The following is a 26,281-nucleotide window of genomic DNA, read 5'->3' as shown; positions in this document are numbered from 1 at the left end:
ATTGGATGTTTAATCCAGGGGGCTTCTATAACTAAGCTACACTCTTTTTTTTTATTTTGAAAGAGGGGTGACTAAGTTGCTGAATCTGGTCTCAATCTTGCAATTCTCTTGTCTCATGTTCCTATGTATGGAGATTACAGACATTTGTCACTATGCCCATCTAGCATAACTTTTATTTTCACCAGAAAAACAAACTCATGTGACCCACTTTATTGCATTATTTGCTTTGTTGCAGTGGTCTGAAACTGAACCTACAAAATCCGTAAGTATGAGTGCATATGTTTTGGTACCATACATGGTTTCAGGAATCTGCAGAATATCTTAGAACTTATCATCCATGGAAAAGGAGGAACTATCATAAATAAAAGTAGGCAGAATTAGTAAAGGGGGAAGGGACTGGAACGTCAGAAAAGGTACAACATAGAGTGAGTTTCCTTTTTTGTTTTTTATTTTGGTGGTACTGGGGATTGAGCCCAGGGGTAGTCGACATCCGAGCTCCACCTCAAGCCCTATTTTATATTCTTTATTTTGAAACGAGGTTCCCACTAAGTTGCAGAAGGCCTCAGTAGCTGAAGTTGGCCACAAATCTGTGATCATCCTGTCTCAGCCTCCCAAGCACTGAGATTGCAAGTGTGTGTCACCATGCCTGGCTGAGTTTCCTATTTTTATTGCTTTAGCATATCAAGGCTGTGGCATAGCATGAGGAAGGTAAAACATGATACATCATGTTTAAGTGGTTTTAAAAATTTTTTATTGGTGCACTGTAGTCATACATCTTACTGGGGTTTTTATTAGGAATGGAAGACTTTTCCACATTCAAAAATTAGTTGGTATAATCCAACATAATAGGATAAAGAAGAAAATGTCATTTTCATCTCAATAGATGGGGTGAAGCAGTTAACAAAAATCCAACTACTCATGAGAAACTCTGGTCACACTAGAAAGAAAAGGGAACTTTCTCAATTTAATAAATCTTTATGAAAAAAAATGTCTAAAATAATATTTACTAGTAAAACATGGAATACTTCCCTCCAAGCTAAAAACTATGTGCAAAGATGCATGTTTTTATCACTGCTATTCATACTATACTAGAAGTCCTGGCCACTGCAAAAAAGAATAAAAAGAAATATTAAGTATGAAGGTTGAACAGAAAGAAGTGTCTATTTACAAATGGTATGGTGGTTTACTATAAAACACTAAAGAATGTACAAGTCCTAATAAATCAAGTACTAGAATAAAAAATGTAACTAAGGAGGTCTCAGTATACAAGGCCAATAAATAAAGATTAGCTGTTTTATATACTAGAAGCAAGCAATTGGAAAATGAAACAATTTTAAAGTCCATTTATAATAGAATTTTAAAAACCATAAAATAGCCAGGCGTTGTGGTGCAGGCCTATAATCCCCGCGCTTGGGAGGAGGATCGCACAGGTTCGAAGCCAGCCACGCTGGCTTTAGAGACCCTGTTTCCAAGTAAAAAAAGTATAAAAATAGGTCTGGGAGTGTAGCCCGGAGGTTTCCAGGAACCCCAGTACCACCATAAATAAATAAATAAATAAATATTTAGAAATAAGTAGATTTTAAAAACTTCAACACTAAAATCTGTAGAACAATGATGATAGAATTTTTTTAAACCCAAGTTTATGGAGGTATACATGTTCATGGATCCTAAAATGTCAGTTCTCAGCCGGGTGTGGAGGCCCACGCTTGTAATCCCCGCGCTTGGGAGGCGGAGACAGGAGGATCGTGCAGGTTCGAAGCCAGCCTTACCTGGCTTCAGAGACCCTGTTTCCAAATAAAATACAAAATAGGTCTGGGGGTGTAGCATGGAGGTAGAAGGGTTCCATCCCCAGTACCACACACAAAAAGGAGTCAGTTCTCCCCAAATTGAGCTACAGATTCAACACATTACTTAAAAATATTCCAGTAGGATCTTTTTGTAGACACTGACATGCTAATTCAAAATTTACATAAAAGTGAAAATTATCTATAATAGCCAAATACATTTTACAGTTTAAATAATGTTATATCCATATATGAAGGTACTAGCAATCTCACTAAATATACATTTGTAATAATTTGAATCTCACTATGATGTATAATTATGATACACCAATAAAAGTATTTTTTGTAGTATCGGGGATTGAACACAGGGCTTTCTACCTCTGAACTACACTCTCACCTTATTTTATTTTTTTTAAAAACAAGGTCTCATTAAGTTCTGAGCATCTCAATAAATTGCTGAATCTGGTCTTGAACCTGTGATTCTCCAGTCTCTGCTTCCTAAGCACTAGGATCACAGACATACACCACTATACTGGCTCTCTTTTGTTTCTTTTATCCTGACCAAATTATCTAGAGCTACTTGATGATCCTAAAAGATAAGTCCAAAACAAAAGTAAATTCCATATCCTTAATTTCATTTTGTTGCTCATTTAAATTTAGATTATTTAATATCTTGGGAGGTTCTGGAGATTTACATTTTCTGTGTATTTTTTTGTTTTATTTTAAATGCAAAGCTATTGACGTTATAAACAAAAAGTAAAATCTTCCAACACAAAAATTTATTTAAGGTTATTCTAGTCATGGATTTCTCTGTGGATATCTAAATATCCCAAATTAAGTTGTTTAGTAGGAATAAAGTACATTAAAGTACATTATATTACATTAACTATATTCTTAGGACATTGCTAAGGAGTTGAAATTAATATTGTTATTTGTAACCCTGGTATCCATTATTCAATATTTAGAATATTAACTGTAATATAGAAAAGAAAGTAAATTTAATCAAACAACTCCAGGTATATATAATCTTCACCAGAGTATTTCCAGAGAACTATAGATAAAATATTGACAAAATGATACATAAATTATAGAATTAAAATGGACACTATACTCCAGAGAAAAGTCAAATTTTAGTGAGGCAGATGACCACTGAAATATGTACAGGTAGAATTTTCACAGCTCATTGCTCTGCTCATCTAAATAGGTTGAACAATGAATACCAGGGTTACAAATAACTCATACTAATTTCAACTCCCTAGTAATGTACTAATTACACAGAAGGTAAATCTTATTCGATGATAAAAAATAGTATGAACAAAATATTTGTGAGCCCAAAGGGGAGAGATTATGAAAGCCACCATAAAAGAAGCAGAAGCTAATGTTATCAAAATTCTAAGAGTCTCTTGTCTTCACTGAGCTACAAGGACTACTATGACAATTCAGACTGCTTATTTTTAGATGAAAGAAAGTTGAGAAGTACCATAGGTCAAAAATTGCAATTCACAACACTGTAGTATACACGCAACATGGTTATAATCTTCCCGACACTTAAATGAATTCTTAGACCACTAAGACAGGTGCTTGGTAGATACACTTAATCTTATGCACACTAATAATTAACAATCTGGCTCAGGCTGTCATTAACCTTAGGCAGACATCCTTTAAAGGCTTTGTGAAGATATAGAATATACCTTCCTTATTAAGAGAAGAAGCCGAATGTAAAACTTTTTCTACTGCATGACATTTTCCAAATAACAGAATAGAAATGGGAAACTTCATGTCTTATTAACTTTCTTTTGTGTGTGGTGCTGAGGATTGAACCCAGGGGCATTCTATCTCTGAGCTACACTCCCAGCCTGATTTTTTATTCTTTATTTAAAAAAAAATCTCACTAAGTAGTTGAGGCTGTCCTTAAACCCATATTCTTTTGTCTCAGCCTCCCAAGTACTGGGATTATAAGCATGTGCCACCATGCCAGGCTTCTTATTAACTTTCCTTTTTTTTTTTTTGTGGTACTAGCGATGGAACCCAGGAACATTTTACCTCCAAACTACATCCCCAGCCCTATTTTTTATTCTTTATTTTGAAACTAGGTAGTAGCTGAGGCTGTTCACGAACCGTGATCCTCCCAAATGCTGAGATTATAAGTGTGTGCCACCACACCCAGCCTTCTTATTAACTTTCTAAATACCTATATTACTTCTAAGTACTGAGTTAGGGAATAAAAACAATCTGGCTTAGCTGGTAGCTTGAAGTTAATTATTGAACCTGATCAAAAAGGATTTTGAGTTTTTTTCCCAAAACAGTTCTAAATGTAGCTAGATTTAAGGGACAAAGATAACTATGAGTAAAATAATTTATAAACTATTACAGAAGCAGATCTAGCAGAGAGGTTAAGACATTACTCTTGGGGTTTTTTTTTTTTGGTACTGGGGGGTGGAACCCAGGGGCTTTTCTACCTCCAGGCTATACTCCCAGACCTATTTTATACTTTATTTGGAAACAGGGTCTCACTAAGTTGCTGAGAGCCTCACTAAGTAGCTGAGGCTGGCTTCGAACCTGTGTGATCTTCCTGTCTCAGCCTCCCAAGTGCTGGGATTACAAGAATGCACCACCATGCCTGGCAAGACAATACTCTTAATTGCTATCATTACAGAAGGAATAAGCCAATATCAGAAACTGAGATCATAAAAAGGTATTTCTAGAATAACAGGAGCTATGCAATAGAATAGGTGGTTAGGATTAATTCTAATGTCTCATTTTATGACTATGGGGAAATAGGCAAATATCACTGCAGAGCTCAACAGACTTGTAAAATATAAAGAGGATTTGGAGAAAAACCTAGCATTTTCTATGTACATGCTCAGCTTGTTAAGGTGTTCCAAGTCCAAGTAATCTGATAAATACTGTTAGAATGCACAGAATATCCAGGCGTGGTGGTGCATGCTTGTAATTCCAGCATTTGGGAGGCTGAGACCAGAGGATGGCGATTCGTGGACAGCCTTAGCTACTAAGTGAAGCCCTTAGCAACTGAGTGAGACCCTGTTTCGAAAATAGAAAGAATAAAAAAATAGGACTGGGGTGTCACTCAGAGGTAGAATGCTCCTGGGTTCCATCCCTGGTACTGCAAAAAAAAAAAAAAAAAAAAAGAATGTACACAATATATAAATAAGGAGATTGCACCCAAATCCACATTTGATTACAACTCTATATTTGCCACACCCTAATCTATCAAGCAATATTCTGAAATTATTTCTATAGTAACCATGAACAATATGATCTTCCAATTATAAAACCACTGATTAAATCATTTAAAGTAGAAAATACTCCTTTCCACCACCCATGAGGCCTCAGTCCTTTGATTAGCTACCTTTCTAATAGGCAACATTCTTCTTATGATTTGGATGAAGCACCCCTTCCTGGATTTTTTTTCATATACCCCCTACTGCCTTTCCCCCCATTACATAGTAGACTTCAGACCTGAGAATGTCTTCCACAAGACTGTGGCTTTATTCCCAAGCAAAAATACTTTACACATTACTTATAATTTTATTAATGCTCTAGCTTCCAGAATCATCTTTATATACATGACTCAAAAATCTTTCTTTAGAATCTAGCCTTTCTCAACCAATTCATCTATTATCTATCTCTACTTAGAGGACATTTCCAAAACTGAACTCATAGTTTCCATAAACTTAAATAGCATCTATTTGGTTGTTGTTGTTCGTGTGTGTGTGTGTGTGTGTGTGTGTGTGTGTGTGTACGCACATGTCTGCCTCTGCCTTCCAGTGAACACCTTACTAAGTTGGTTACTACCTGAGTGTCATTGGTGGTATAGAATTATTTTAATTAGAGTTTGAATCTGATTTCATTATCATTGAAATATTATCTCACAATTTGTTAATTGTGAGATAACGTGCATGTGTGTTTGTGTGTGTAACTAGGGATTGAATCCAGGGCATTCTTCCTTTGAGCTACACCCCTGGCTCTATTTTACTTTCTTATTGTAAAATTGGGCCTCACTAAGTTGTAAAGGGCCTCACTAAGTTGCTGACGTAGCTGTGAAGCTGTGATCCTGCTGTCTCAGCCTCCCGAGTACTGGGATTACAGGTGTGTGCCACCATGCCCAGCTGTGAGATATCTTTTAATGATATATATCATGTCTTATCTCCACACTCTGAATATTGGGTGATCAAAAATGCTTGTCAAATGGAATAAATAGGAAGAAAAATATGCAAATTGTGTTGCATCAAGTAAAGTCACAAATACCACCTTAAGTAAAGATCACTTATGCAAATGTTTCAGGTGAAAGCATCTGCTCTTTAGTTCAGTACTAAATATTTCATAATAGACCTTATATCTGAATTATTTTCCCAAAATAAATATGAGATAGGAATCCCTCTAATGTTTAGAGAAAATAAAGATACTCTTATTTTCAAGAGAAATTCAATTAAAATATTTTAAGATATACATAAAAGCATTTCAATATTGCTTAGATGCTAGTCTGTGGGTGATAAAGCTGTATGATAAGGAATGTCAGATAATAGAATCCTAAATTATTCACAATAGCTATCATCCTGAAAGCAACTAAATATTCTGGAAAAAATATTAAGACAATTATCTTTGAAAGCCCTGGAAATCTGACAAGATTATGGGGGAACTTCTAGAACAAATTCTAAAGGAAGCAAACTCAGAGAGATGAGCAGAATATTGAACTTGCCTTTTGTTTGGAAACCATTTGCTAATACAAGCTTGGACATAAATTCAAATCAATGAGGAGTGAAGATGACAGAAATCAAGAACCATTGTGTACCTGAAATTGGGTTTCTTATAGGATCCCCAACCTTCATTTATCTAGAACTCCAAAGAACTCTCTAGATATTATACCAAACTGAATCTATCTATTCTCTAGCCCAGAAAACTGCTGAGGAGTTTGAGTTGACACCAACCAAAAAAAGAAGAAAAACATGGGGAAAAATCCATGTTTCTGGCTTGATACTGGATGTCCTGCATATTTTCAGCTGAAAATACATACTGATTTACAAGCAGTGGTACTCAAACACTCGCAAATAAAAATCTATCCTGAGCCAGGTATGGTCGTGCACGCCTGTAATTCCAGTATTTGGTAGATGAAGACAGGAGAATCATAGGTTCAAAGCCAATCTCAGAAACTTAGTAAGACCCTGTTCCAAAATAAAAATAAAAAGAGCTGCAGGTGTAGCTCAGAGGTAGAATGTCCCTAGATTCAATCTCCAGTACCAAAAAACAAACCCCAGTCTATCCTGAAGAAAAGTATATGTATCCAAGATCTCAGGATATCCTGACAAATATTATTTTCAGGATAATGACCATCACAAGTCAAAGAATACCTAGCACAGATGAAAATATGAATCTTTGAGTAAAAGGCAAGTGAATAGCACACAGTAGAAACAAACCTGCAGAGTTCAGACTCTGAGATTATCATATGTGGACTTAATATAGTTAAGGAAATAAAGGGCAAGCTTAAAATCATTCGCAGGAAACAGAACACTATAAAACATCACAGCATATTTGAACAATAATAGAATTTTCTAAATGAAAAACAGTTGGATGCGGTAGTACACACCTGTAATCCCAGTACTTGAGAGGCTGAAACAGGAAGATTGCAGGTTGGAAAACAGCTTCAGCAATGTAGCAAGACTCTCTCTGTAACCTACCAAGACTGTTTCAAAACTAAAACTAAAACGCTGCGGGCATAGCTTGGAGGTAGAATGCCCCTGGGTTCAATCCCCAGTACCACAGAAAAACCATAATAATAAAAATTAAAAATTCACTGGTGAAGATCTCAGTGGTAGAGTACTTACCTAGTATGTACTAGCCCTGGATTTAATCCTAAACATACACAAAAATTTGACTCAAAGGGTACTTTTAACAAAAATATTGAATACACAAAAAGACAACATTAGTATAATTTGCAAAAATATAATAAGAATCTACTGATAAAATATCACAATGATAATGTAAAATATTCCATTAAATGATGAGTATTCCAGAATATAATGAAGATATAACATTAATTTAACAAAAGGGAATAAATGCCAACCAGGAATTCTACAACTAAAAAAAAATTCTATTCTTCAAATGACATAAATATGTCATTATGAATATTTCAGAAAAAAAACCATAACAGTTCATCACCAGCAGAAGTAGAAATAAATTATAAATAATGCTAATAGGTTTAATTTAGTAAGAAGATATTGAAAATTTAAATTTGGTTAAGCATCTAAATAAAATAGCCTCAAAATATATGAAGCAGCTGGGCGTGGTGGCACACGCTTGTAATCCCTGCGCTTTGGAGGCGGAGACATGAGAATTGCGCAGTTTTGAAGCCAGTCTCGCTGGCTTAAGAGACCCTGTTTCCAAATAAAAATACAAAATATAGATGTCTGGGACTGTAGCCCGACGGTAGAAGGGTTTCCAGGAACCCCAGTACCACCAAAACAAAACAAAACAAAACAAAACAAAAATAAACTCTCTCTCTCTCTCTCTCTCTCTCTCTCTATATATATATATATATATATATATATATATATATATATATATATGTATGTATATGAGAAACAAAAAATTTGACAAACTCCAAGAAGAAATAAGCAATCAACATTTATAATGAGGTATTTGACATAACTTTCTCAGTAAAATAAGCAAACAAAAGGAATAAAAAAGAATATGGAATATCCCAGTGTAATGGCACACACTTGCAATCCCAGCATTCAAGAGGCTGAGACAGGAGGATCGCAGTTCTCAGACAGCCTCAGCTACTTAGCAAGGTTCTTTGCAACTCAGTAAGACACTACACTGTTTTAAAATAAAGAATTAAAAAACAGGGTTGGGGAGTAGCTCGTAGGTAGAATTCCTGTGGGTTCCATCTCCAGTACCACACACAAGAAAAAGAATATGGAATATCTGAATACTACCATTAATAAACTTGATAATAGCTACGTGTAGACTATAACAAGTGTTGGGAGCCATTAAGGCCTTCCCCTAGATTAGGGTCTCTGACTCAGCTGACTGTCCTTTGCCCAGAGTCAACAAGGTTTGGGGTTATGGAAAGTTCGAAGAGGTCTGAGAGAGGATCAGGTGGTGATGACATGAGGGTACTGATAGGCCTATCTGTAATGATGTGTTTTGTATTGGTCTTTATTGTATTCTGGTGGTGGTAGCACGAGAATGTTGACTGACCTGTAGCTATGTATAAATACCTCTGGAAAAACAAACCCGGGGTCGGCGTCGGCACAATAAAGATGAGATTGACCCAGAAGTTGCCTTGGCCAGGAGTGTCAACGCAATAGAGAATACTGACCCAGGCATAGTCATCGACCCGTAAAAAATATTGACCCACGAACAAGGGTCGACGAGTAGAGATAGTAGGCTGGCGGCTCCCCAACGTTAGAATTTAAAATTCTCGACTTCCGGGAAGATGGCGACCGAGAAAAGCGGGGCTTAAGAGCCCCGCTAACAACAAATCTCCATTACCACAAAATCAGCGCCTTTCATAGCCAGAAAACACCATCACCAGTGAAACAAAAAATCACCAGGCTCCAGAGAGAAAGCAGACTGAGAACAGAGCCACAGAGGAGGTACACCGGCCTCGCGCCAGAGGACGCGGCAGATGCGGCAGCAGCGCCATAGCGCGGCGGCACCGGCGAATTCACGGGACGGCTACAGCAAGCCGAGGTGAGCCGCTGCGGAACAGCCAGGCGGGATTTCTCCGCGCAGAGAGCATCTAAAGCTCCCAGTGGCCGAGCTCAGCACACGCTGCAGGGATTCAGAGTGGAAATCAAAACCGAGAAGAAAAACGCCAGCACCACAGCCGAGGGCGTAGCAGCGGCGCCATATTGCCACCGGTGGCAGCAGCACCGAATTCAGCGAGGCCAGTACAGCTACATCTGCGTACTCAAGAACAGTGAGTCAAATTGCGGGCCACAGAGGAGAAATCCCAGTACTGTACTCCCTGGGACTAGACCCAGTGGGGGAGGGGCGGTGGCAGAGATATCACACCATAGGAGAACGTGCAACCTGGCACCCCCCACAGTCTAAAGCAGCCTCTATCGACTCCCTGGGTCGGAGACTCTGTGATACAACCCAGTAAAGGAGTAGTGGGGTCTGAGATACTACTGACTCGAGATCCAGAACACCTTAAGTGAAGTCATAGTGACCCAAGGGAAGAACCCAGAGAAGGCACAAACATCCAAAATCATGGGAAAGAAGAATAATACTGGAGCAATGAATGCCCACAACCCCACAACATCAGAACCCGATAAAACAGAAAATCAGAGATTTCTAGAAGATCAAATCAGGAAAATAACTGTAGAAATAATAGAGGTGCTTCGAAAAGAACTCAGAGAGAGCCAAAAAGAGATAAAGGATGCAATTAATGAAGTAAAGGCCTCAATTCAAAGCACAAACAACCGATCAGAACACATGGAGAACAGAATCTAACTCTTAGAAGATGAGCAATCCAAAAATGAACGCATAGTTTCTAATCTAGAAAAAATATCCGACAGCAGGAATCTGATATTGAAGAAATATGGGCCCATTTTAAGAGAGCTAACCTAAGAATAATTGGAATAGAGGAGGGAAAAGAAAGTGAAACCAAAGGGATCAACAATCTCTTCAAGGAAGTAATAGCAGAAAATTTTCCAGACATAGAGCAAGAGGTCGATACACAGGTCCAGGAAACGTATAGAACTCCCTTTAGACAGGATTGGAGAAGAGGATCCCCACACCACATAATTGTCAAAATGACCAATGTGGAAGCCAAGCAGAGAATCTTAAAGGCAACAAAAGCAAAGGGCCAAGTGACATTCAGAGGCAAACCAATTAGCTTCACTCCAGACTTCCCAAACCAAGTTATGAGAGCCAGAAGGGCTTGGAGTAACATATTCCAAACTCTGAAAGAAAACAACTTCCAGCCAAAAATTTCCTACCTAGTAAAACTTTCTATCAAATTAGATGGAGAAATAAGAAGCTTCCATGACAAACAGAAACTGAAGGAATTTATGTCTTCAAAACCAGCACTAGAGAAAATACTCAAAGAGATCAACTACAAAGAAGAAATAGGTAACACACTCCAGAACTAGAGAAACAAGATTTTCCATCCAACAGACAACTAAGATTGGTTATCTGTGGAGATTCATTACTTATGTTAGTCTTTTACCTATTTCTAAATGGTATTGTTTGCCTTTATTGTTGTTAATTTTTAGGATTTCTAGTTGGAATATTAATATACCTTCAGATATAGCAATTAGAAATATTTTATCCCATTCTATTAGTAACTGTTAACTCTGTTTACATTGTCTTTGGATATACAATATTTTTTTTATTTTTTAGGGAGTTTGTATACTCTTCTGTTGCCTGTGCCATTGAAATCATATCCAAGAAATCACTGCCAATTTCAATGTTGTGAGGTTTAATGACCCAGATTTTCTCCTAAAAGTTTATAGTCTTAAGATTTATATTTAGGTCTATTATCTATTTTGTATTAATATTTGTATATGGGATTAGGTAAGGGCACAATTTTATTCTTTTCCATGTAATTATTATTTTTTAACAATATTTAGTTAAAAGATTATTATTTCCTCCACCAAATGTTCGTGGAAACCTTGTCAAAAATAACTTGACAATATAGGGAAGAATTTAGCTCTAGGCTTTTATTTAACTCCAATGGTTTATATATCTGCCTTTAGAATAATACTACACTGTTTCAATTATTGTAGTTTTATATGGTTTGAAATCAGAAAATATATATCTTCTAGCTTTGTTCTTTTTCAAGATCGTTTTGGGTACCTAGAGTCCATATTCCATATTAGGATAGATTTTTTTCTGAAAAATAAATATATAAATATATGATAGTTTCACCTAAAAAATAGAAAAAAAATATTCTCTGGTAAGAAAGAAAGCAAAAAGAAATATTAAAATGTTATCTTTAAGTCATCAAAAGCTTGGTATCAGACAAATGAAACTGTTATGTGAGATTATCATTTTTAATTTTAGATAAATTGCCATAATACTAGATGTCAACTACTAAGCCAAGCATGGGAGGGAGGGATAGGGAGAGAATGGGGTGGGGATTGGGTTGGGGCTGACTGGGAAAAGTGTGCATGTATGTCTACAAAAGTATGTATCCTACTATGATGTATGAATACAGTGCACCAATAAAAAATAAAAAATTAAAATTCTCCATCCTCATGCCTCACTTTAGAACCCGTACTCTTGCCGGCTGTCTCTGGCAAACAAGCAATTTCAGAATACTATCTTTTCATGTTCATACAGAACATTTACAAAATTTGGGAATTCACACCCTGAAAATGCTATATAACACTGTAAATAAATGCATATATGGATAGGTTTCACAAATATAACTAATAACATATACACAAAACAAGTTTGTTATTTCTATTATTCAAACTTTCTGTATCCTTATTTATTTCTTTTGTTTCCTTGTCCTTCTATTTCTGAACAAGGTATATTAAAATTTCCATTCTGTGCAAACCAAACTACCAAACTGACGCATGCATATCTGTGTTCATAGTCACATGATTTATAATTGCCAAACTATGGAACCATCCAAGATGTCCATCCACAAATGAATGGATTACAAAACTATGGGATATGTACACAGTGAACTTTTACTCAGCCAAAAAGAAAAACAAAATTATGTCATTAACAGGGAAATGGATAAAACTGGAAAACTGAGACTGGAAAAAGTGAGATTAGTCAGTCACAAAAAATAAAAAATCAGATGCTCTCCCTAATATGTGGAAGCTAGGGAGAAAAAGGATTATAGGAGGAACTCTAGACAAAAAAAAGAGAAACTATAGATGAGGAAATAAGGTGACCTAACTGAGGGGCATTGGAGGGAGAAGAGGAAAATTCCCTAATGTACATGATGTGCATTCACAAACATATCAAAGTCAATCAGTAAGACAAACATGAGAAGGGGGGAGGAAATGGGGTTGGAACTGAGGAAGGGCTAAATGAGTGATGTGTGCATGTATGCCTCTACCGTCTTGAATTCTATTAAGATGTATGACTATAATGCACCAATTAAAAAAGATGTACAACTACAGTGCACCATAAAAAATTAAATTTTTTCTATTCTGATTATGGATTTCTCAATTTTTTGGAGGACAGCCATTTTTGCTTAATATAATTAAACATTTATTGCATTAAGATTTATGACTCCTTTTGTCTTCCTAGTCTATTAACACTTTTATCATCATGTAATTTCTCTATTTATACCTAAAAAGGCTTCTTGCCTTAAAGTCTACTATTACTGACATTTTATAGCTACATATATAGTTACTTTTTATGTGTTTGCACTGTATCTTTTTCCAACCTTTTATTTTCAATATTTATTTGTCTTTTCAGTAAAGAAATGTCTCTAATAAGTGACATGTGGTTGTTTAATTTGTATCCAGTCTTAGTTAATTTGAGTGTTTAGTCTAATTACTAATATTCTTGAATTTAAATATTCTATCTTTTATCGATCAGTTTAAATTGCCTTTTTATCCTATTTTACCTTCTTTAGGATTAAATGAAATTTTATTATACTGTCTCCCCACTATTACCTTATTTGCTGTATATTTTGTTAATATTTTTGGTGGATCACCCTAGAAGTTACAACATACATCCTTGTTTTATTAATGCTTAATATAAAATTGAGCTGGCTATGATGGTGCATGCTTATAATCCCAGTATTTGGGAAGGTGAGATAGGAAGATTGCAGGTTGGAGATCAGCCTCAGCAATTTAGTGAGACTCTGCTCCAAAAAAAATCCATTTGAGGGTGTAGCTCAAAGGAAGAATGTTCCTGAATTCAATTTCCAGTATTATGAAAATAAAAATAATAATAACATAAGCATGTACATTTACTGCTTCCAGGATAATGAAATGGTCTTAGAACCCTTTAATTCTATTGACCTTGCCCTGTTTTTGTTATTGAAATATGTCAGTTATTTTATGTTATAAGCTCTATGATATATGTTATTGTTTATTTTTATTTTATTGTTTTATTATTTTGTGGTACTGAGGGTAGAACCCAGGGGCTTTTCTACCTCTAGACTATACTCCCAGACCTATTTCATACTTTATTTGGAAACAGGGTCTCACTAAGTTGCTGAGAGCCTCACTAAGTAGATGAGGCTGGCTTCGAACCTGTATGATCCTCCTGTCTCAGCCTCCCCAGCACAGGGATTACAAGCTTGAGCCACCCTGTCGGCTTGTGTTATTGTTTTATTTTTTTATTTTTTGGTGGTACTGGGGATAGAACCCAGAGGCTTTCTACCTGCGGGCTATACTCTCTCCAACCTTTTCTATATTTTATTTGGAAATAGGGTCTCACTAAGTTGCTGAAAGCCTAAGTAGCTGAGGCTGGCTTCGAACCCGTACGATCCTCCTGTCTCAGCCTCCCAAGCGCAGGGATTACAAGTGTGCGCCACGACGCCCGGCGTGTTATTGTTTTAATCAGTGAACAGTCACCTTCTCTCCTTCCTTTTTTCCTTCCTTACTATATTTCTATGATTCTACCTAGGGATACTTTCCTTATATCTAAATAAATCACTAGTTCATTTGTTACATATCCACTTAAAATATGTTACCTCAGTTTTTATTAATTTGAAAATATTTTTTGCTTTTGAGGGATTTTTTGCTGGGTATAAAAGTCTAGGTTTACAGATGTCTTCCTTCCGCCCTTTGAAGATATCATTCCATTGTTTACTGACCACTACAATTTTTTCTTGAGAGGTCAGTTGTCACCCTTATTATTGTTCATTTAATGGTAATGTGTAGTCCGGGAAGATGGCAACTGAGAAAAGTAGCACTTACGAATCTAACAATTGTTCTCTATTGCCACAAAATCAGCACTTTTCATAGCCAGAAAACACCTTGTAAATACAAGGGACAGAGAAAAAGAAGGCTAGAAGACCAACCAGAGACTAGAAAAGAAACCAGCCCATGTTGTGGTGGTGGAGCCGTGATGGTGCCATCTTGCCTTGCAGCACCAGGCTCCAGAAAGGAAAGGGACTCAGAACAGAGCTCAAAGCCAGAAAAGAAATATGCCAGCCTCACAGCTGAGGGCCCGGCAGCAGCGCCATACTACCAACAGGAGTGGCAAGTTCACCATGCCCGCGACAGCTCCAGATCAGTGCACTCAACAACCCACCAGGCTCCAGAGAAGAAAGGTAAACAAGGAGCTGAAGAGAGCAGCTGCAGATCATTCGGGTGTAATTCAGCAAGTTTTTTCAGCACAAAGACCATCTAAAACTCCCAGTGGCCAAGCTCATCACACCCTCCAGGGACTCAGAACAGAGCTCAAAACCAGAAAAGAAATACACCAGCCTCACGCCTGCCGAGGGCGTGGCAGCAGCGCCATATTGCCAGAGTTGGCGGCGAGTTCACTGTGCCTGCAAGAGCTTCAGATCAGTGTACTCAATAACCGTAGTAAAATTGTAGCCCCTAAAGGAGAAATCCCAGTACTGCACCCCCAGGGACTTGCACTTTTGCAGTCCAATCCAGTGAAGGAGTAGCAGTGGGAGAGATACCACACCCTAGTCACTACTCCCCATTGGAAAACACCCAGTATGGTACTACCATGGTCTCGTGCAGCCTCGATTAACTCCCTGGGTCTGAGACTCTGCGATACAACCCAGAAAAGGAGTAGTGGTGACTGAAATTACCACAGACTGGAGATCCAGAGCACCTTAAGTGAAGTCGTAGTGACCAAGGGAAGAACCCAGAGAAGGCACAAACTTCGGAAATCATGGGAAAGAGGAAGAACAATGGAGCAATGAATGCCCACAATCCCACAACATCAGAACCTGATAACACAGAAATTCAGAGATCTCCAGAAGTTCAAATCAGGACTATAGCTGTAGAAATAATACAGGACCTTCGAAAAGAATTTAGAGTGTCTAAAAGAAATAAAGGATGTAATCATTGAAGTAAAGGCATCAATTCAAACTATAAGCAACCGATTAGACCACATGGAGAATAGAATCTTGCTCCTAGAAGATGGTAACTCCAAAAACGAACACATAGTTTATAAATTAGAAAAAAAATTCGACAGCAGAAATTTGACACTGAAGAAATATGGGCCCATTTTAAGAGTGCTAACCTAAGAAAAATTGGAATAGAGGAGCGAAAAGAAGATGAAACCAAAGGGATCAATAATCTCTTCAAGGAAGTTATAGCAGGAAATTTTCCAAACATAGAACAAGAGGTCGATACACAGATCCAGAAAACTTAAGAACTCCCTTTAGACAGGATCAGAGAAGAGGTTCCCCATGCCACACAAATGTCAAAATGACCAATGTGAAAGCGAAGGAGAGAATCAATCTTTCTTTCTTTCTTTCTTTCTGGAACTGGGGGTGGAACCCAGAGGCTCTCTACCTGTGGGCTATACTCCCAGACCTGTTTTAGATTTTATTTGGAAACAGGGTCTCACAACGTTGCTGAGAGTTTCACTCAGTAGCTGAGGCTGGCTTTGAACCTGTGTGATCCTCTTGTCTCAGCCTCCCAATTGCGAGGATTACAAGTGTGCACCACCACACGCGGCCAAGGAGAAAATCTTAAAGGCAACAAAAACAAAAGGCCAAGTGACATTCAGAGGCAAACCAATTCCAATCACTCCACACTTCACAAACCAAGTCATAAAACTCAGAAGGTCTTGGAGTAATATATTCGAAACTCTGAAAGAAAACAATTTCCAGCCAAAAATTTCTTACCCATCAAAACTATCTATCAAGTTAGATGGGGAAATAAAAAGCTTCCATGACAAACAAAAACTGAAGGAATTTATGTCTTTAAAACCAGTGCTAGAGAAAATACTCAAGGAGATTAACTGCAAAGAAGAAATTTGTGATACATACCAGAACCAAAGAAACAAGATTTTCCATTCAACAGACAACTAAGCAAATAAGAATAAACAGTATGTCAAACAGAAATAAAATCTTAACATGTTAGGAATTAAAATTTATCTCTCAATAATCACACTGAAGGTAAATGGTCTCAACTCCCCAATAAAAAAAACATAAAGTGGCAAAATGGATTAAAACCCAGAATCCACCATCTGCTGCTTGTAAGAAACACAACTGACAAGTAAAGATAGGGACAAACTCAAGGGAAAGGGCTGGAGCAAGGTAATCCATGCTAACGGAACTCGAAGGCAAGCAGGAGTAGCAACTATGATATCAGACAAGTTAGACTTCAAACCCAAACTTATTAGAGGAGACAAAGAAGGTCACATTTTACTGGTCAAAGCAATAACCCAGCAAGAGGAAATAACAATAATCAACATCTATGCCCCAAACATAGGTGCAGCTATTTTCATAAATCAAACTCTTTGTGACATGAAGTCACACATAAATCCCAATACAATAATACTGGGAGACTTCAACACACCTCTCACATTAGACCAATCTTCCAGAAAAAGGGTCAGTAAAGATGCCTCAGAACTAAAGAACATCATTAACCAAATGGACCTGTTGGACACATATAGAATATTTTACCCGCCTACAGCGGAGTTTACATTTTTCTCAGCTGCTCACGGAACCTTCTCCAAAATACATCACATCATGGGACACAAAATGAGCACTAGAAAATTTAAAAAATGTTACATACTTCCCTGTGTCATTTCAGACCATAATGTAATGAAACTAGAAATCAACTATAAGAAGACTCAGCAAAACAACATGAACATGTGGAGACTGAACACCACACTTCTGAATGAAGAATGGGTCATAGAAGATGTAAGAGGTGAAATCAAGAAATTTCTAGAAACAAATAAAAATAAAGATACAACATATCAAAACCTCTGGGACACTTTGAAGGCAGTATTAAGAGGAAAATTTATAGCACTGAGTGCTCACATAAGAAAAACAGAAAATCTTCAAATAAATAATCTAACAACACATCACAAAGCCCTTGAAAAGCAGAAGCTATCGAACCCCAAAGCCAGTAGAAGACAGTAAATTATTAAAATTAGAGCAGAAATTAACGAAGTACAGAATTTAAAAAAAGTTACAGAAAATCAACAAAAGCAAAAGCTGGTTTCTTGAAAAAATTCACAAGATAGATAAACCACTACCCAACCTAACTAAAAAAAAAAGAATCAACCCAACTTACAACAATGAAAGATGAAAAAGGAGACATTAATACTGACAGTGTAGAAATCTAGAGATTATCAGAAACTACTTTGAAAGACTATACTCCAACAAAATGGAAAACCTGGAGGAAATTGACAACTTCCTAGATAAAAACAACCTTCCTAAACTGAGTCAAGAAGATATAGAACACTTAAACCAACCAATAACAAATAAAGAGACTGAAACAGCAATAAAGAGCTTATCATCAAAGAAAAGCCCAGGACCAGATGGTTTCCCCAGTGATTATATAAAACCTTTATAGAAGAGCTAACACCAATACTCCTCAAACTATTTCATGAAATAGAAAAAAACGGGACTCTCCCAAATACATTCTATGAAGCCAACATCACACTAATACCCAAACCGAATAAAGACAGTTCAAGGAAGGAAAACTACAGGCCTATATCTCTGATGAACTTGGATGCAAAACTATTAAACAAAATACTAGCAACACACATTCAAAACCACATCAAGAAAATCATATACCATGACCAGGTAGGGTTCATCCCAGGGATGCAAGGCTGGTTCAACATATGAAAATCAATCCATGTAATTCATCATATAAACAGATCAAAGACAAAAATCACATGATCATTTCAATAGATACTGTAAAATCATTTGATAAAATCCAACATCCATTTATGATAAAAACACTGCAGAGAACTGGAAAAGAAGGAACATATCTCAACATCATAAAGGCAATGTACAATAAGCCCACAGCCAACATCATATTAAATGGGGAAAAACTTCAAAAATTCCCCCTAAAAACAGGAACAAGACAAGGATGTCCATTATCACACCACTTCTCTTCAATATAATACTAGAAACACTAGCCAGAGCAATAAGGCAAGAAAAGGAAATCAAAGGAGTACAAATAGGAAAAGAAGAACTCAAACTTTCACTATTTGCAGATGACAAGATACTATATTTAGAAAATCCAACAAACTCAACCAAAAGGCTTATAGAACTGATCAACAAATTCAGCAAAGTGTCTAGATACAAAATCAGAAGCTTTCCTGTACATCAACCATAAATCCACTGAAAAAGAAATGCAGAAAACAGTTCCACTCAGAATCTCCCACAAAAACATAAAATACTTAGGAATAAACTTAACCGAGGTAAAAGACCTCTACAAAGAAAATTATAAAAAATTGAAAAAAGAAATCAAAGAAGATCTAAGAAGATGGAAAGATCTTCCATGTTCATGGATTGGCAGAATAAATATCATTAAAATGGCCATCCTTCCAAAAGTGATCTTCAGATACAATGCAATGCCCATTAAACTACCAAGATCATTCCTCATAGAAAAATCAGTCCTTAAATTTATTTGGAATAACAGAAAGCTCGGAATAGCCAAAGTAGTTCTCAGCAACAAAAAACCATGCAGAAGGAATCATAATACCTGACTTTAAACTATACTACAAAGCCATTGTAATAAAAACAGCATGGTACTGGCTCAAAAACAGATACATAGACCAGTGGAGCAGAACAGAAGACCCAGAAACAAGTCCACACACTTTCAGCCAATTGATTTTTTTACAAAGGGGCCAAAAAAAAATACACTGGAAAAAAGATAGCCTCTTCAACAAATGGTGTTGGCAAAACTGGTTAACCATATGCAGAAAATTGGAAATTAATCCCACTTTCTCACCCTGCACAAGAGTCAATTCAAGATGGATCAAAGACTTAGAAATCAAACCAGCGACCTTGAAGCTCACTTTCTCAACAGGACCCCAAAGGCACAACAAATTAAAAGGTGAATCAATATATGGGATTGCATGAAACTGAAGAACTTCTGTTCAGCAAAGGAAACTGTCAAGAACCTCAACCGAGAGCCAAAAGAATGGAAGAATGATAATCTCTATCACCTCTGATAGAGGACTAATATCTAGAATATACAGAGAACTCAAGAAACTCAACACTAAGAAAACAAAGCATCCAATAACAAAATGGTCAAGCAAACTAAATAGACACTTCAAGAAAGAAGAAATTCAAATGGCCAATAAATACACGAAAATCTGCTCAACATCACTGGCAATCAGAGAGATGCAAAGCAAAACTACCCTGAGATTTCACCTAACTCCAACTAGAATGGCAATCATTCAAAACACAAACAACAACAGATGCTGACGAGGATGTGGAGAAGTGGGAATTCTAAAACATTGTTGGTGGGATTGCAAATTAGTGCAACCACTTTGGAAAACAGTATGGAGAATCCTCAGAAGAATGGGAACAAATCTACCATTTGATCCTGCAATACCACTTCTGGGTATCTACCCAAAAGATAGGAAACCAAACTACCAAACTAACGCATGTGTATCTATGTTCATAGCTGCACAATTCACCATAGCCAAACTATGGACCCAGCCAAGATGTCCATCAACAGATGAATGGATTACAAAACTGTGGGATATGTACACAATAGAATTTTACTCAGCCATTAAAAAAACTCAATTACATCATTTTCAGGGAAATGGATGAAACTGGAGGATATTATGCTAAGTGAGATTAGTCAGTCACAAAAAATAAGAAATCGGATGCTTTTCCTAATATGTGAAAGCTAAGTAGAAATGGGTCATAGGAAGAACTCTAGATGAAAAAGGAAATCCTATAGAGGAACAAACAAGACAACCTAAATGAGGGAATGGGAGGGCAGAAGAAGGTAATTCTCTAAAACACACAATGTACTTAAACATATCAAAGTCAACCACAAAGCCAAGCAAGGGAAGGAGGGATGGGGAGGGAACAAGGTGGGAATTGGGTAGGGGTTAAATCGGTGATGTGTACATGTATGTACATAAAAGTTTTTTTTTTACCCCAATATGATGTATGAATATAATGCACCAATAAAAAATTTTTAAAAATAAAATGACAGACCAATATTGACTGGTGAACATAAATGAAAAGCCCATGATTACGATGTCATAACTGGGAGTTTTTATTTGGAGTAAATATCATTCTGAGTCTAAGCCAAACAGTGATTCTCTTTGCCTTAAAATTCTAAAGAATAACCACAATGTGCTTGGATTCAGAGTATATTTTAGTGTATGCCATTAGGATTCCATGATGAAAAAACAGAATATATGAAGATGGCAACCAGATGGCTCTAGAAATAGCCAAGAATTTGGAATGCAACAGAAAAAATAATGCCTTTTTTCTATGCAGTACAGAGTATGTGATTGCATATTCACTCCTTGGTTCTAAAAGAAGTTCCAAGTGAATATATAATGACTTTCTCTGTTTATAGTTTGGATAATAAATATTAACCTAATTCTTTCTTTTTTATAAGTGTAACATATAAGACACATAAAATATATCCTGAACCATTCTTTTATCCAATCAATTAAAGCTGGGAATGAGCCGGACATGGTGGCGCACGCTTGTAATCCCTGCGCTTGGGAGGCAGAGACAGGAGGATCGCGCAGGTTCGAAGCCAGCCGCGCGCGCTGGCTTAGGAGACCCTGTTTCCAAATATAAAATGTAAAAAGAGGTCTGGGAGTGTAGCCCGGAGGTAGAAGGGCTTCCAGGAACCCCAGTACCACCAAAAAATAAAAAAAAATAAAGCTGGGAATGAAAAGTGATAGCCTTTATCATTTAGCTTTGGGTATTTTTTGTTATTGTTTTTATTTATTTTTATTTTTATTTATTTATTTTTGCAGAACTAGGGATGGAACCCAGGGCCATTCTATCTCCGAGCTACACTCCCAGCCCTATATTTTATTCTTTATTCTGAAACAGGTCTCACTTATTTGCAAAGTACTCACCAAGTACAAGTGTACACCACCATGCTCGACTTTAGCTTTGTTTTTTTTTTTTTTTTTAAGAATAACTCTTACCAACAAATCTCTTTCATCACAATGTTTTAGTCAGGATCTTGGACCATGCTCCATCTTCATTTGGTGTTCTGCCAAACATTAATATTCCTGATACTTATATAATATGCATTTGAGCAATGTGAAAACCTTTGAGAAATTTATCCCACCTTTCTCTCAACCCAGTAAGTTTATTTAGTCACTTGAATATTATTTATTTCCTCTAACTACAGATGTTGAAAACAAAAATCAATAGGTCACTAACATTACCTATCAAACATATCAATACTTTCCCATTCATGTTTCCCAAGTATTGGTTTTCCCTTCTCTTAACTCAATTTACAATGTTTTTCTTCCTTTCTTTGTGGAGTTCTATATTATAAAACAAATATTGGTATGATGTCTAAATGTTATTTTTAATCTCAATATATTGCATATGTCATGCAACTACCTTAGTTACAGCACTCTGCAAGTTTTGTTTTGTTTTGTTTTTGGTACTGATTATTGAACCCAGAGTCATTCTCCCTCTGAGCTACACCCCAGTCGTGTGTGTGTGTGTGTGTGTGTGTGTGTGTGTGTGTGTGTGTGGTGAGGGTTAAACCCACAGGCTTTTCTACCTCCGGGCTACACTTCCAAACCTATTTAATATTTTATTTGGAATCAGGGTCTCACTAAGTTGCTGAGAGCTTCACTAAGTAGCTGAGGCTGGCTTCGAAGCTGTGCTATCCTCCTGTCTCAGCCTCCTAAGCACTAGGTTTACAAGTGTGTGCCAACATGCCCGGCTTCTTCTTCTTCTCCCCCGCCCCCAGAACTAGATGTTGAACCCAGAGCTATTCCACCTCTTAGTTACACTCCCAGTCCTATTTTTTTTTTTTTTTTGGTACTGGGGGTGGAACCCAGAGGCTTTCTACCTCCAGACTATACTCCCAGACCTATTTTATATTTTATTTGGAAACAGGGTCTCACTAAGTTACTGACAGCCTCACTAAGTAGCTGAGGCTGGCTTCGAACCTGTGTGATCCTCCTGTCTCAGCCTCCCAAGCGCGGGGATTACAGGCATGCACCACCACGCCGGGCTTTTATTCTTTATTTTGAGGCAGGGTCTCATTAAGTTAAATATTATCAATAGGAGACCTACAAATAAAATACATGTTTTTCTGAATTTCTTAAACTGACTTTTTATTTATTTAAAAATAGAGTCTTGGTAAGTTGTTGAGGGTCTCACTAAAATCTGAGACTGGCCTCAAACTTGCAATTTACCTATCTCAGTCTCCCAAGTACTGGGACTACAGGCATGTGCTGCTGAGCCCAGAAAACTGACAGTTTTTTACTATTATAAAATATATTAATAAATACTATATACCTAAAATAAGAAAAGAGATTAGAATCTGAACAAAGTATAAACACACATGTATCAACATGATTCTATATGACTTAGGCACACAAAATAATTTTTAAATTTCATGATTTTCTAAGGATTCTTGTTTAATAAAATTCGGGAAAAACATACTTCATTTTTATAATTCTTTTGCTATTAAGACATTCAGTGAAACAATAAAAAGCATTCCTTGCTACAGAATCAAGATTGGATCAATATGTAATTAAATAGGAAGAAGTAAATAATAAATGCCCGTGTGACCTACAAATACCTCAGGTATGCCCGGCTATTTTATTCATTTTAAAATTATTACTGTTGCCGGGCGTGGTGGCGCACGCTTGTAATCCCCGCGCTTGGGAGGCAGAGACAGGAGGATCGCGCAGGTTCGAAGCCAGTCGCGCGCTGGCTTAGGAGACCCTGTTTCCAAATAAAAATGTAAAAATAGGTCTGGGAGTGTAGCCCAGAGGTAGAAGGGCTTCCAGGAACCCCAGTACCACACACAAAAAATAAATAAAATAAATAAAACTATTACTTACAAGGAAGTAGCCAGCCCACAAAAATTCTTAGCAAAACAATGAACTACTTAAAAAATAAAATATCAACATTGAAGGGAAAAGGTTGTTGAACTGGATAAATGAGATGACACAATATTTCTGCACTCGTGAAGAGCACATCTCTGCTACTTCATTGCTCATAGAAGCTTTAAATTGTGGTGGAAGATGACTGTTTTTTCTGTTATTAGCTATATTTTTCCTTTTAAGAAACTAATTTTCCTTCAAAGTTTCAGAGTCATTGTTCTACCTATGACTTGCTTATATTTCCTTTCTCTAGTCAAGATATGCTTTTCAATCAGTTCCTGACTCCCAAACTTTGAGACCATTACTGGTATTCTCCTCTGGTACCAAAAGCAATGAAATAAAAGAAATAAATGATGACTTTTCTTGATAATAGAAATGTATATATTGAACTCTTTGGTACTTGAAATGTTAACCTAAAAGTGCACCTATGTTCTCTCTTAAAATTAACTGAGATTCTATAAGTAGCTATCATTACTACAAATCTCACAGCATAATGATGTGTGACCTATTAAACCCTTTTTTAACTACAAAACTGGACTCATGCTTAGCCCCAGAATACAGTAGTGATTTCCTATGCTAATCGTAGGACCAGAAAAATTTTCTGCTATGCTGTTTCATTAGTACATGTTATGAGGAAGAATATAATCATTGAAACATCTTTGAAAGTGGACATTACAGTGTTAACTGTATATACACATGTAAAGTAAAAAAGGAAGTTAAAGTTTCCCCTCCCGGTTAAACAGTGTTACCATACAATTAATATATTTGCATATTTACTTATTCACTCATTCTGCAAACATTTAGTAAGCATATCTTATATGTTTGGTTCTACTATATCATGTGATTATACTAAGTATACAAATTATGATGGATATAAATCTATTTTATTTTTGGTTAACATCATTATTTGAGGGAAAATAACTCAGAACTCATTCTCCTTATTGCCTAGAAGAAAAAAAGAAAAATTTTTTCATTTATCCTTTTCTAATTTTTGCATTCCTCCTCCTCTTGTATCCATGGTTTGTGTGAGAAGTCAGAAAGTAATAGTATAGAATTGCTTAAAAATATTACCTTGCAGGCCGGACGTGGTGGTGCACGCTTGTAATCCCCGCACTTGGGAGGCGGAGACAGGAGGATCGTGCAGGTTCCAAGCCAGCCGCACTGGCTTAAGAGACCCTGTTTCCACATAAAAAAGTATTAAAAAAATAGGTCTGGGAGTGTAACCCGTGGGAGTGTAGCCTGGAGGTAGAAGGGCTTCCAGGAACCCCAGTACCACCCAAAAAAAAAAAAAAAAGTTACCTTGCCGGATGTGGTGGCGCACGCTTGTAATCCCAGCATTCGGGATGCTGAGACCAAAGGATCGCAGTTCACGAACAACCTCAGCTACTTAGTGAGGCCCTCCTCAACTTAGTGAGACTCTGTTTCAAAAATAAAAAATAAAAAATAGGGCTGGGCGTGTAGCACGGAGGTAGAATACCCCTGAGTTCTATCCCTAGTACCGCAAGAAAAGAAAGAAAGAAAGAAAGAAAGAAAGAAAGAAAGAAAGAAAGAAAGAAAGAAAGAAGCTTTGATTTTATTCAAAAAGTTTTGAAATGCCAATTTGAAAGTAATGTGTGATCTAATGCTGGGCATGGTGGCGCACGCTTGTAATCCCGCACTTGGGAGGCGGAGACAGGAGGATCGCGCAGGTTCGAAGCCAGCCTCTTTGGCTTAAGAGACCCTGTTTCCAAATAGTATATAAAATAGGTCTGGGAGTGTAGCCCGAGGTAGAAGGGTTCCATCCCCAGTACCACACACACACACACACACACACACACACACACACACACACAAAGTAATGCATGATCTAAAGTATTTGGATCACTTATTTGATGCGTTACTTTCAAATATGATATTTTCTTATTTGCTATGTATATTTGGCTTCTAAGGTAATAAAAATAAACATCCAAATTGGACTCTGAATTTTAAGTGCAACCCTGAAAACAAATTTTTAACATAAAATTACTATTCTTTCTACTTTGTAAAATATATTAAGAAAAATATGAAATAAAAGTTTGTCAAGTCCTACAGCCAGTAGTATTTTCTTCTATCAGTACAAAAAGTTGTTCTAAGACAAGCTTATAGTTTCTATATACTTACAAAAGAGCTTTGGAGCCATTAGCTACATCTTGGAGTACCTTTCTCAAAGAAGACGATTTTGCCAAAATGGTTTTCATAAAAAATAAGCTAGAGAATATGGCACACTTTATTAAGTGGTATTTCATTCAAGATCCGAATCTCTATCACCAAGCCACCTCAGATTCCTTCCTCCTCACTTAGGTAGTCTCTCATGTTTTCTCCCTCTCTCCCTTCTTTGAACATCCACTACAATTTATTTTGATATCTTTTGTGCTTATCATCATTTTCATAATGTATTATAATGGCTTGAATAGATGTCTTCTCTTTCATGATATTTTGCTCATGGTATGCAAGACTCTTAATATTTTTCTATTCCTCATTTTAGGTCACAGAGTACTTTACACATATCTATTGTCAAAGAAACAATT

At 36.8% G+C, this 26,281-nt stretch overlaps 2 protein-coding genes across 6 annotated transcripts in view; both read right to left on the bottom strand.

Moving 5' to 3' along the window:
* LOC308274983 (protocadherin gamma-C4) overlaps positions 1-26,281 on the bottom strand; it is a gene marked incomplete at both ends in the record, with an annotated part of 798,148 nt that overhangs the window by 646,473 nt on the left and 125,394 nt on the right. The gene's annotated exons all lie outside the window — the stretch shown is intronic.
* LOC308274951 (protocadherin alpha-C2) overlaps positions 1-26,281 on the bottom strand; it is a gene marked incomplete at both ends in the record, with an annotated part of 130,355 nt that overhangs the window by 72,389 nt on the left and 31,685 nt on the right. The gene's annotated exons all lie outside the window — the stretch shown is intronic.

The sequence above is a fragment of the Muscardinus avellanarius genome (assembly GCF_963383645.1).
Source record: "Muscardinus avellanarius genome assembly, chromosome: 1".
NCBI classification, from domain to species: domain Eukaryota; kingdom Metazoa; phylum Chordata; class Mammalia; order Rodentia; family Gliridae; genus Muscardinus; species Muscardinus avellanarius.
This window is presented reverse-complemented; position numbering and strand designations above follow the sequence as displayed.